Source organism: Bubalus bubalis, chromosome 6 (genome assembly GCF_019923935.1).
Source record: "Bubalus bubalis isolate 160015118507 breed Murrah chromosome 6, NDDB_SH_1, whole genome shotgun sequence".
In the NCBI taxonomy this organism is placed as follows: domain Eukaryota; kingdom Metazoa; phylum Chordata; class Mammalia; order Artiodactyla; family Bovidae; genus Bubalus; species Bubalus bubalis.
Window position 1 is genome coordinate 61,169,596 of NC_059162.1, and position 12,687 is coordinate 61,182,282.

General features: G+C 36.0%; 1 long non-coding RNA gene across 1 annotated transcript; it reads left to right on the top strand.

Annotated features, from left to right (window-relative positions):
• The first annotated feature begins 1,515 nt into the window (after window positions 1-1,515).
• Window positions 1,516-12,050, top strand: LOC123334254. The gene is made up of 2 exons (XR_006552086.1): window positions 1,516-2,184; window positions 11,838-12,050. It is a non-coding gene; the product is annotated as an uncharacterized LOC123334254 (long non-coding RNA).
• The last annotated feature ends 637 nt before the right edge of the window (window positions 12,051-12,687 follow it).

Here is a 12,687-nt window from a genome sequence, read left to right on the forward strand (position 1 = left end):
TGAAAAAGTTGGCTTAAAGCTCAACATTCAGAAAACGAAGATCATGGCAACTGGTCCCATCACTTCATGGGAAATAGATGGAGAAACAGTGGAAACAGTGGCTGACTTTATTTTTGGAGGGCTCCAAAATAACTGTGGATGGTGACAGCAGCCATGAAATAAAAAGACCCTTACTCCTTGGAAGAAAAGTTATGACCAGCCTAGACAGCACATTAAAAAGCAGAGACATTACTTTGCCCAAAAAGGTCCATCTAAAGCTATTGTTTTACAGTAGTCATGTATGGATGTGAGAGTTGGACTATAAAGAAAGCTGAGTGCTGAAGAATTGATGCTTTTGAACTGTGGTGTTGGATAAGACTCTTAAGAATGCCTTGGACTGCAATGAGATCCAACCAGTCCATCCTAAAGGAAATCAGTCCTGAATATTCACTGGAAGGACTGATATTGGAGCTGAAACTCCAATACTTTGGCCACCTGATGTGAATAGCTGACTCATTGGAAAAGCCCCTGATGCTGGGAAAGATTGAAGATTGGAGGAGAAGGGGACAACAGAGGATGAGATGGTTGGATGTCTTTCTGACTCAACGGACATGAATTTGAGTAAACTCCGGAAGCTGGTGATGTACCGGGAGGCCTTGTGTGCTGCAGTCCATGGTGTTGCAAAGAGTCGGACACGACTTAGCAACTGCTGACTGAAATAGGACAATATTGTGTACTTAGTATACAAATTAATATTTCATATTTTAATAATTGCTTACTTCAATATGTAGTAAAAAAAAAAACTTTAGCGTATCAAGTCCATGGTTTTGTGGACATTATAGAATGATATACATTTCTCTTATAAAATAAATTTAAGTGAAAACGTTGTATATTGAAAAAAAGAAAATCTTATGTAAAATACATTTACTTTGCTCCCACAACTAATTCTTGTAGCAATGATAGTGTCGCAGGAGTTTGTTATTTCCTTGGTTCTGTCTCGCCTCAGCAATAATTTGCAGCGACGGACAAACTAGTGTTACAGCCGTGTGTAATTTCCTCGATTGCACCAGTGTTACAGCTTCCTGTTACAGCTCAGTTTTATTTAGAAAGCAAAGGAATATATGTCCTTGATGCATAAGAATGATCCAACCCAAAAGACAGAAAGAGAACAGCAGCCCCAGCCCAATTTTGGCTCCTCTTTTTGTATGTTTTTTTCTCCTCCACCTGAGCCTGCCCTATGTAAATTTGGCTAGCCAGGAGGGCTGTTTGTTTTACCTGTGGTTCTCACTCTGGTCCTTGGACCTTCCTTTTTCTATTTTTGCGGGTTTTCCCCTTCTTTGTCTTTTAGCCACAGCCATTCTGGATTCCTTTTTCCTATTCTAACTACTTAACAATAGCAACAACAAAGTACTGGTGTGTTTTGTTACTGTTTGGAATTTGGAAAATACCAGCATAAAGAATTTAAGGCTGCATGTCATTCATGCAGAAAAGGTGTGATGGATCCTAGGATGCTTCCAAACAGATAAAATAATAGAACAAAATGCTTAAAGTTCAAAAGCAATAACAACAACAAAACAACTTTGGAAACTGATTGGCCCAATTAGCATAGCTATATTGATTAAATTCACTCAGTAATTCCAAATAACCTGATTGTACACAGTAGCAAGCATTTGTAGACAAACATCTTAAAAACTCAAAAGGTTAAAATAGAGTTTTCAAAGAGGGAGGAATGGTGAGTATCCAACATATCAGAAATATTCCCCATAAAAGAGTGGTTTCTTACTGTGGTCTAACCTGTTTAAGAGAATAAAATCAGCCACAGCTATTCTCATTTTAAAAGACATGAGCTTAGTTGCTTAATGCTCATTACTCTATATAGAAATCCATTTCTCTCTTTGCTGTCTCTTTAGGAAACCTTTTTTAATAATGCTCAGTAAATTAGGCCTCCATAGACTTGGCTTTATCCCACCCTGCCAGTTTCTTTTCCTTTTTGTATCTCTGTAAAATATCTGCTTAGAGTCTCTGATTTGAAATGTTAATTAAGGTGGGCCTGGCCTCAGGTTACAGTGTACATTCCTTTTTACATGCAAAGGAGATATGCTAACTAGGTTACTAAGAATCTGGGGGCCAAGAGGGAGTCTTCCAGAAGACAACAAAAGTCCATGAAGAATGGGGCACTTCCCAGCAACTCTCAGGAAGCAATCGGTAAGAGAGTGTTGGCTGAAATCAGTTATCTGGCACACAGAAGGGTCTGATGTTGATTTGGCCATTCTTTTTTCTTTTGTGATCTCTTAATGTTGAGTTTATATCCAGTTAATACAGATATAGTATGATTATATATGTGAGTTATCTTATCTACTGATTTTAAACAGATAAATAACATTAAATCTACTTGAATTCAAGACAATGATCCCAAGATTTTAAGGTTTCTGAGTGGGATATTCATTTCAAATTTTTTGACCACCTGAAAACCTGAACATGATGCCTACATTGCACTGAAAAGAGAATATCTGTTTTCCTGTGTGTGTTGTGAGAGTGAGTGTGTGGGCATGAATGAGTATGTGAGAAAATAGTGTGTATGGGACTGTGAATGCCTTTCATATACAGCTCTTCCAGCAAGTGAGAGTTAGAAAGGCAAAATCTACATTTGAAAGCAAGGACACTGTAGATGTTAACTTTAAATCATCTAAGATGTAACACAAAGAAATAAATTAATATTGTTGTGTAAAAAGTACCCTAAATTAGCCTCCAGAGACATGAATTGCAAAATAAATGCAAAAGTTACACCTTTAATTACTGTGGTGGAACCTTTGAGATTTTGAGACATTTATTTGTATAAATCAATTTCATAGTTATTATGGAAAGTTTTTCAAACTCTTTTGATTATAATGTTGCAGATGAGAAATGTTAGTTTCATTATTCTCACACTTGAGATATATAAAGTTCTCTTGCCTATTAGCATGAGCATATTTCTTCTGCCGAGCTGCAGAGGACAATCATTCCATCACACACACAAAAAGAAAGTATTTAGCGAGAAACATTTTCTTGTGCAGGTCAGTCTTAACTCTTTTTCTTTTCTTCCCAAAACAACAGTCTTTCTTCCTTGCTTTATAGCAGGAGTTCATTGTGTGTGAACTATATGCCCTTCAATAGCCACAGATGCCCTGGAATCATTCAGTTTTTGAATATAGCGGTCAATCATGTATTTTAGGCTTTCCCCTTAATTCTTGAAGGTTGACTAGCTCTCCCCTTCATGTGAAAGTCATTAAGGATAAAACATTTGAGTGAGCTGAACAATTAGTATTTTGGGCATATGTCTGAAGAAAAAGACAATGTAAAACACCCAGTGACAGGAGAGCTTGTGTTTTTCACTCCTCTTCCCACCCCTTATTAAGAATAACCTTGTCAAGATAAATAAATGAATAAGGTGTGTGGCGGGGCGGGGAAGAAAAGAAGATGAAGGAGAGTTAGGATGCCTATAACACTGGCAGTTGACACTATACTGATCCCCTCAAAATGCTCTTTTAAAACATCCATTTAGCTTAAATATGAAATTTCAGCCCACAAGCAAGAAAAATAGCCCCTTTTTGGAAGTTATTAAATGTTTCTTTTTAAAGAAAGACAAATTAATGCAATTTGGAGAAGAGTAAGTGATTTTTTTGACATCTGCAGAAAATGCAAACTAGTTTCTGATTGAGATTTAGAATTATTTTTTATTTGAAAGTCGATTAAAAATTTCCTTTCTTATTGCCTTATTTAATTAATAACATGTTTTATGCAACTAGCATGATTCTTTACTTCCTGGATACTGCTGATGATGCAACATAATATTTTCAACCAAGTTAGGGGAAGTGAAATTCAGTAGATTCTAAATAGCTTGTGACAACTGGTGCTTTCTCCTACTATTCTCCAAAACCAAAGTACAGTCAATTTAAACAAATAGGTAAAAAATTCAGAGATTATCCTCCATTTCATTCACTTAAAAATATATGAACAATACTTTGTAAAATGCCATTAGCCATAGTCAACAATTCTTTAACATTTATTTATTTATTTATAGGAGTATAAATGATTTGCAGTGTTGTGTTGGGTTTTGGTATATAGCAAAGTGATTCAGTTACACACTTTGTTTTTCATTATAGGTTATTACAGGTTATTAAATATAGTTCCCTGTGCTATACAGTAGGACCTTATTGTTTATCTGCTTTATATACAGTAGTTTGTAGCTGCTAATCTCAAACTCTTAATTTATTCCTCCACCACTTTCCCCTTTGGTAATCATAGTTTGTTTTCTATGTCTGTGAGTCTATATCTGCTTTGTAAATAAGTTCATTTGTATCATATTTTAGAGGCCTCATACTGTGACACAATAATTCTTTGATATATCATAAAATAAAGTCAGGACAACTGTTACTGCCTCTGTTCATCAGTACTACTGTCACTTTTGTTTTTGGAAGTTACAGAAAAATCTCCTTCTAAAGTAGGCCACATTTCCAGAATGTATGATTACTTCCCCTCCATGGCTGACTCGTTAGTCTATTACTTTTCCAGTCGCTGATAATAATGATACAGCCGGACTATTCCACTTCACAAAAAAATATTTAAATAAAGTTTCTTCAAGCACAAATGAGATGCAGCATATTTACATTTTTATTTGATGAAGCCTACTCCTGCTATCTTTGTTCTTAATTTGGTCTCAAAAGAATTAGCAGTAAGAGGAAAAATAGTCTGTAAATATGTATGAAATCAAATATAGAGGGTAAGCTAAAAGGTATTGACTGCCAACAGAGCTTAGCTGCAGGAGGCAAAATTTTCTCCATAGTTTTCTTCTTGGCTGGAAACACATTGCCTTCTATCTAGATTATTTAATCCTCAAAATGCACATCAAAGCTTCTCATCAGGTGGTGCATGTCTTTATAGGCAGTTGAATGTCAAAGATCTAGCTTAAAGATTTTTGAAAAATGTAAAAACATAATGGATCCCAGATAATAACACAGCGGTGGAGCTTCTGTCCTATTCCTTCCAGCAAAGTACCAGCATCACAGGCTGTGGCTAATCTCTATGGCAAGGGGAAGAGCACATGCTGCTGCCTGAGAATGTGTGACATCTCTCCAACTGCTAGAAATGAAATGCTGAAACTGGGTTCCAGACCCAAATTAGCTTGTTAACAATCCCAATCTCACTCTACACCTGTGGCTGAGGAGAACTCGGAGTCATAAATTCTGTCCTGCTTTCGTGGCCAATTAGGCAGTGGAACAACTTATGCAAAAATATGTAAGAGGCATTTTCTGTCCTATGCAAAGCTAGATGCAGGCTTTAGCACAAGCTCTCCCCTTATAGGTCTCATTTTTCAATCTTTGGCAAGGACAAATTGCTTGTAATGATTACATCAACTCCTTTAAATGATTATATCATTGTGAGTTCAGTTTAAAAGCCCTTTAACACATTTATTTTGCACTTCAAAAGTTGGCTTTTGGCTTAGAGAGACAGTGAAGCCTATGGAAAGAGACAAAAGCCCCTATAATAGTTGGAAGACGCCATACACAAGGGTTTGGGGGCTTTTAGAAGGTCACATGCTAGGTGTAATAGAAACTGCCTGAAATAGTTCCATATTACTCTCCGATTTGTATCCATTTACACTGAAGATGGTCAGGCAAATAAGAGCTAAGCCTTTGTCTTTTTTATGGAACGATGTTACAAGAGGCTAACTCGCAATCACCATTTTTCACCCACATTATCATCATCATCATCCAAGATCTCTCCACCTCTTAAAGGAAAGTGTCTGAATGTTTGCTCACATTTCAGGAATTTCTCTGGTTTGTAGTTTTCCCAAAGAAGAGTTTCTTACAGATTTTTAAAATAGAGAAAAGAGAATTAGAATCTATGAGGAATGCCAGCTATCAGCACCTCCCTTTAATTATGCTATCCCAATCCCCTTATCATAATCTGCCCAGCAACTAGACATTTCCAGCTACCTCTGGGGAAAGATCATTATAATGCATTAATTCAAGACTCCTAGTGATCTGAGACACCATAACACCACATGGCAGTTGTATTAAATGTATTATTTAAGTCTGTAAAGTATTTGGGGGATGCATTTTGGCATAGAGATACTACATAAACAAAATCATATGAAAGAAATGGGCCATGAGGTTTCAGGTGCAATTTTAAGTAGTGGCTCTGCATTTTGGCTAACCACTACCATTTTTCCTTTCCCCATTTTCCTCACTTGGCTGCCTAATTCTATTCTAACTCTTACCAGGAAAGGGCCATTTTGAGGGCCCTTCATTTTTTGGATGCTGAGGTGATTTATAGCAAAAAGTGTTTCTATAATGCTATAGTCTTTCTCCCTCCAGACATTATTGTACAAAAGACAGAGGTAAGAATGCTTCGGAAGTCCTGTGTATGACAGACACCAACATTCTCACACTGGTGGCTATTTGCATCTCCGCCCAGCTTGAAAATGTTGTCTGTTGTGCCAACACAGCTTCCTTACTTGTAAAAAATGCTTCTCTCTGTTGGAGGGCTCAGAAAGATATTCTTCACACAAAATCCCCTTACAGAACCTCCAATCCCTTCTGGGCATATTCTGCTGGTTTATGGTAGTGATGAACTGTCATCGGTTCCTCCTTGGTCTGTGAGATTGGGACCCATAGAAATGGCTGTGACCGCTACTTTTCTCTACAGGGATTTGCCCCTTTTTTCATTTGGTTGGAGATTGAGACTGAGCTTTGTTACAGAGAATTATCCTGTGGCAGTGGGTTGGGGAGATAAGTCTTTGTTGGGACATAAAACACATACAGACAAAAGTGTGAAAAATCGAAATGACAAGGCTGCAGGGGTGTTGTTTCTTAAGTTCGGTCAAATGTTCAGACACAGGAAGTAAGGACTCTGGCTTGTTGCTCTGTACTCAAGTGAATTTCTATTCTGTGTTCTCAGACCATAGTGGAAGTACTATGATAATGGTATCATAGGTCCATATCCACACCCTCACACAGTATACAGTCATTAAATTATCTTAGTGTCTATGAAGTACTGTCTGCTTTGATTTCGGTTCGATAAGAAATGACAGATGCTATCTTATAAGAAGCTGGGCAGAGGAATAAAAAGAAAGCCAACTTTGTGTTACCTATTGTTGTATTAGGCATAAATAAATTGTGATTTCAGAATTCTGGTAATTCTAAGAGCCAATAATACTAAATGATATAGATGTAATTTTTTTTTTTATGACATCAGGGTTTTTAAAAAGTAAAGTTAATATATAGCAACTATTCCCCTAGAAATTTGGAATTTCATTTTAATACAAAAATTCAAATGAAAAACTCATAAGTGTTAAATGAAAAACTAAATAGGGAACCGTAAACTAAAATATCACACTGGATTTTTTTTTTTTTTTTTGCAACAGTGTAAATGATCAAATTACATCAAAATATCAAAATAGTAATAAACACATGAACTCTCTAGCAGAAATGTAACACTCACTAAATGTAACACTCACTATAACTGTTAAAATAAAAGACATTATAAGGGATTTTATTACACTTTAATTTTCTGATTAATTTTAGAATTTTCTGTAACTACTCTTAAATTTGTTTAAATCTCAGTATTTTGTAGTTGATAGAAATTACATTTAAAACAAAACATTCCCCCTGGAATTGATATTGCAATCTGAGATCTAGCATTTCATCCTGTCTTTGTTTTTAAGGTTAATTATTAACCTCTCCAAACTGAGAGTTTCTCTTCTTTAAGGTTAGAAGTTTAAATTAGATTTTCAAAGCTTTTTTCATTCCCAGAGTCTATGACTATTCTCTAACTTCTTTTGTCAGTTTCAAAACTTTTTTTTTTTTTTAGTAAGGGTTAAAACCTAGTGTAAGAGATTCTGTGATCTATTAGCAGCACTCTGCCTCTTATTTACTCACTTAGTAAAATGACATTATAGTGTCACCAAATCATCTTAAATTGGTGTAGAGGAGAAAAGCTCTATATTGATTACAGTGTCTGAAAAATGAGACATTTATTTCTTTCGTATGTGTTTTAAAGATTGCCATTAATTTTATATCATGATATCTACTTCAAAATATACTAAATAATCAACAAAGTACCTTTTTGTGATATTTAAGTCAAATTTTTTAATTAAAAGTTACAATAAATCCTCATTCAAGACTCAAATTTCTCTAGAAAGACTTTTCTGTTGTATACTTAAAATTATTATTATATATGGCTAATTGAACATGAAAATAAGTGAAATAAATAAGTCAATACAAACTGGAGAAATGAAAACTATTCACCCTTGATTGAATAATATTTATTATTGAAGACTACTATTAGGCTTTCTGATACAAACTAGTAATAAAAACAGTTTACAATATCAAACCTTTTATAGGCAGTATTTTATTTAATTCACAAAGTTACCTTGTGAGGTATTACTAATATTCCATTATGCAGACGAGTTAGTTAAAACACTAAGAGGTTAAATTACCTACCCAGGTTCACACAGCTAAGGGTGGTGCCCAAAACACACACATGGTCAGGGCTCTGGATCACGTTCCTATGTTACAACATCATATAGTTTTACAGGGTCTGCATTAATGGAACTAGATAGGATGTGTCCAAGCATCTAAAACAAAAAGTTCTCTAATAGAGGCTTGGATAAATTTGGAGAAGTTAAAGGAAGGAGACATCTTTGTGGATTTGAGTTTGGGATTTTTTTTTTTTTGGTGGGACTGGGAGGCATTTTTAAGGAAAATAAATAACTCATTTGTTTAAGAAAATCCTCTTGTGAGTTGATGTTTATCTCCACAACATAACTTGCTCTACTTCCAAGAGTGCTGACAGGACAAAGCAATGTGGGTAATTGCAGACTAGAGTGGACTCTGGTGAACTTGCCTGTTGCCTGATTATGCTAGCAACAGGAATTCTAGCTGTTTCTTTCTTACTAACTGGCAATATTTAGTAGTTCCTGGCTAAGATGGTACACTTAGGTTTTGCCCAGAATTTGTGTCATGAGAAGTAATCTGGGGATGTCCCATAACCTGGTTACTGACAAAATTAAAATGTTCCTCCTTTCTTCATTTTCCTCAGTTGCTTCTTCATGAATCTGTTGAAAGACTACACAGTTTTGTTTTACAAACCAAAGGTCCTTTTAAACTGTGTTTTTTCCTTAATGTTTCTGGTTGGCACAATTCCTGTGGAACTTCTTTGTTCTTTTTGGACAATTACCCAAAATTAAATTTGAAACCATAATTGCTTATGGGAACCTTCTTTTCTGTTATTTTGAGGCATCATATGACTCTTCTATTTTGTTGCTTTATGATATTCAGATTGAGAAAAGAAAATAAACCTCTGATTGGATGTAGTTTCATTTGGTTATATTCTACTTTTAGTACTATATATTAATGAATTTTTAGACTATTGTTTTATTTTCTTAGTCCTGGAAAGTTAATTTTCTATTTTTCTTTCATTCAGTTATTTTTTTAAAAGTCATTCAGAAACCTGTGCATGCCTGCGTGCATGCTCAGTCATGTCAGACTCTTTGCAACCCCGTGGACTGTAGCCCACCAACCACTTCTGTCCATGGAAATTTTCCAAGCGAGAATACTGGAGTGGGTTGCCATTTCCTACTCCAGATATAGAAGTCTAGGCCCATAATTTCTGCAGAGGGCAAGTTCTAGTCCTGTATTTTGTCAGAATGAAATTGGTGGGAATGTGAGGACAGACAGATGGCACATAGAGACAGCACCTAACTTCAGGCTTTTCGCTGGAGATTTACATTGATCTGTAGCTGAGAAACCTAATTTGCCTTGAATGCAGGGCAGTGGAGTACAGTCCTATAGTGTTAGATTTAACTACTAGGACAGCATCACTTCCTCTTTCTCACACTTCAAGCATGATGAAACAAAACATGTTCAAATAAAAATGTGGGATAGAAATATTAGGTCTCATGCAAAATAGTCACATTTGAAATATGGTCAAATCAAATCTCTTTTATAGTACTATATGTTTCTTGCTTCAAATAATATCTTGCATCAAACAAACAATTAAATGGGTATAACCTCTCTAATCTAAAAATGAAAATGCCTTGTTTTCTCTCTGACACATTTATTTTAAATTAGAAGAAATTGACCTACCTATGCAAATTCTTTCTGGCCTCTACCACTATATTCAAATTTACCAGAAATACAAATAAGCCAATATTGAGGATAGGGTAGGAGGATTTGTAGGAAAGATGATTTTGTTATAAGTGAAGAGAAAAGATGGTAAGAAACAATATAGCTTAAGTCTCTTGAACCAGATGAAATAGTTAAAAAAAAAAAAAAAAAAGAAGAAGAAGAAGAAATTGCCAACTAATCAGCTTGGATGCTTAAAAAAAAAAAAAAAGGAAATTGTAACTAGAAAGTGTATAGAACCTCTGTGATATTTCAAAAGGTACAGCTGGCTGGAGAATGTACAGTCCCCTGAGACTGAGGATAAAAACTTACAAATGCACCCTCTAAAGTCTTTTCTCTTGACCTCATACCAAGGTTAAGATAGAAGATTTTTTTATGACTTTGAAGCAGAGTTAAGGTGAAAGAATCTGATGAAAACAGATGAGAAGCGGGGACCCTTTCCAGTACTCAAGGGAAGAATCCAAGGGGCCAACTGCTGCCACCCCAGTGTTCTCCCATCTGCATCTCAAGTTTGTGTCATGATTATTGTACTTGCACCTTTCATTCCTGCAATTATTTATGCAAATTGGCAGAGTCTCACTGAGGAGGTAAAGGGTAAAATGCCAGAGCAGGCATCTGTGGATCTTCTCATGTTTAGTATACAGAGGTTTCTTTTTCAAAGGGACCTTCTCCTCTGCCCTAGTGTAAAATAAGCATCAGGAAAAAAATGATGGAGATCATTTTGTGGGATGATTGCGTGGGAAAAAAATATTGCTGCTAATTTCTGGTAGAGGTTACAGACAGTTTGGTAATGTTTGCTGTTTTTGTGCTTTGTGTCACATGCACTGGTATCTTCATTCAGAATGCTGTGTTCAACAGAAAAGTGCTAGCCAGAGAAGGAACTGTTTTTAATCATCATTTGAACTGTATTTATCACCCTTATTTTTCTTTCTCAGCTGTTTTAATTCTGTTCTTCTGAAATACTACAGATATAACAGTAACCAGATTTTTGTTTGTTTGTTTGTTTCGCTTAAAGGAAGCTCTAGTGATCTAAATCATTGAGAAAATGAGCATATTCTTTCAGATCCTAAATGTTTCTTTTAAAAAGAGCAAAAACATTGTCCTAAACTTCAGCTTCTAAAAAATTGGCTCTATAAATTATGTGAGGTTCCTTAGCCCCTCTTATGGACTTGCCAGAAGGTCACTACTGTGCGTTCCTACAGGAATTCTGCCTGCCTGCATTCACTTCCTCCCCCCAACACACATCTCTTGACTAAATCAAATTTTATGTTAACAACATGTTATTATTCCCAAAACAAATGTTATGCTTTTTAAAATCCAATTTTAAAAATATACACTGAACCACCATGATGTGGGTTTGCAATAGAAAATAAGCAGATGTCTAACATGGAGATGAAAAAACAGGCAATCTTATTGGAAGCAGGAAAGTAAGGCAAATCTTTGGTCCTGGTCAGCCTCTTCCACTTGGAGATAAGCCAGTGAGAAAATGCAGGGAAGAGCCCAGGGTGTTTGCACATAAGTATGTGAAAGAAAGAGGAAGAAAGAAACGGCAATCCACTCCGGTATTCTTGCCTAGAAAATCCCATGGACAGAGGAACTTGTTGGGCTACAGTTCAAGGGGTCACAAAGAATCAGACACGACTGAGTGACTAATACTTTCTGCTTTCTTTTTTCTACGTGTTGTTACTCTAGCTGGAATTCAGCTGAACTGATATCCCATTACTCCTGCTACTCCAGAAGATCTCTTTAAACCTGCCAAAGATGTGTTTTGTTTTCAAGATTTTGAGGCTTAATCAGTAACAAGCTACATGTTGTCTGAGGATTTGATTTTTATTGTGTGACTCATGCCGAGGAAACATCTCTCTCATTTCCTAAGAGTGGGGACTAAGTGTAACAAGAAGAAAAGGGGACACAAGGAAAGCAAGATGGCTAAACAAGTGAAGGAAAGAAAGATGGGCCTTAAAACAAGAGAAAAGAGCAGGAAAGAGGAGAAAAGAAGAAAAAGAAAAGAAAATGGATTTAAACCAGTCTCCTTTCAAATGAGGTTGGTGATCTGATCGTAGCACTTGAGTGAGCGTCAAGCCCCATGAGAGGAACGGACTGCCTGCCTTTAATTGTTAACCTTACATTACAGGAATCTTTGTCATAAAACTAAAAGCTGTTTGACTCAAAGCACAATCTTTGCACATGAGATTGCACAGGTTGTGATGAGCCTGGAGACTTAATTACTTTCTTGCATCAGTTGAAGGGGATCCTCCAGGTCAGGCTTATGGCATATTGATGGGAAGTAAAAGAAATCTTACACAAAATTTGCCTCCAGTGTGCTGCTTTCCCAGACACCCAGGAAAGTTTGATCTCTGTTCCTGCCTTTCATAATTTCTTACTGTTCAGGAGCAATATATTTACCATGCATGTCAATGCTGAGTTAAGTAGGAGGGAAGGAAAAAAAAAAATCAGTAATGCCAAAGAGTGTCTCACAATTACTGTTAAGATAATTTTCTGCCTTCCTCCCAAGGCAACAACAAAAACAACAAAAAGATCT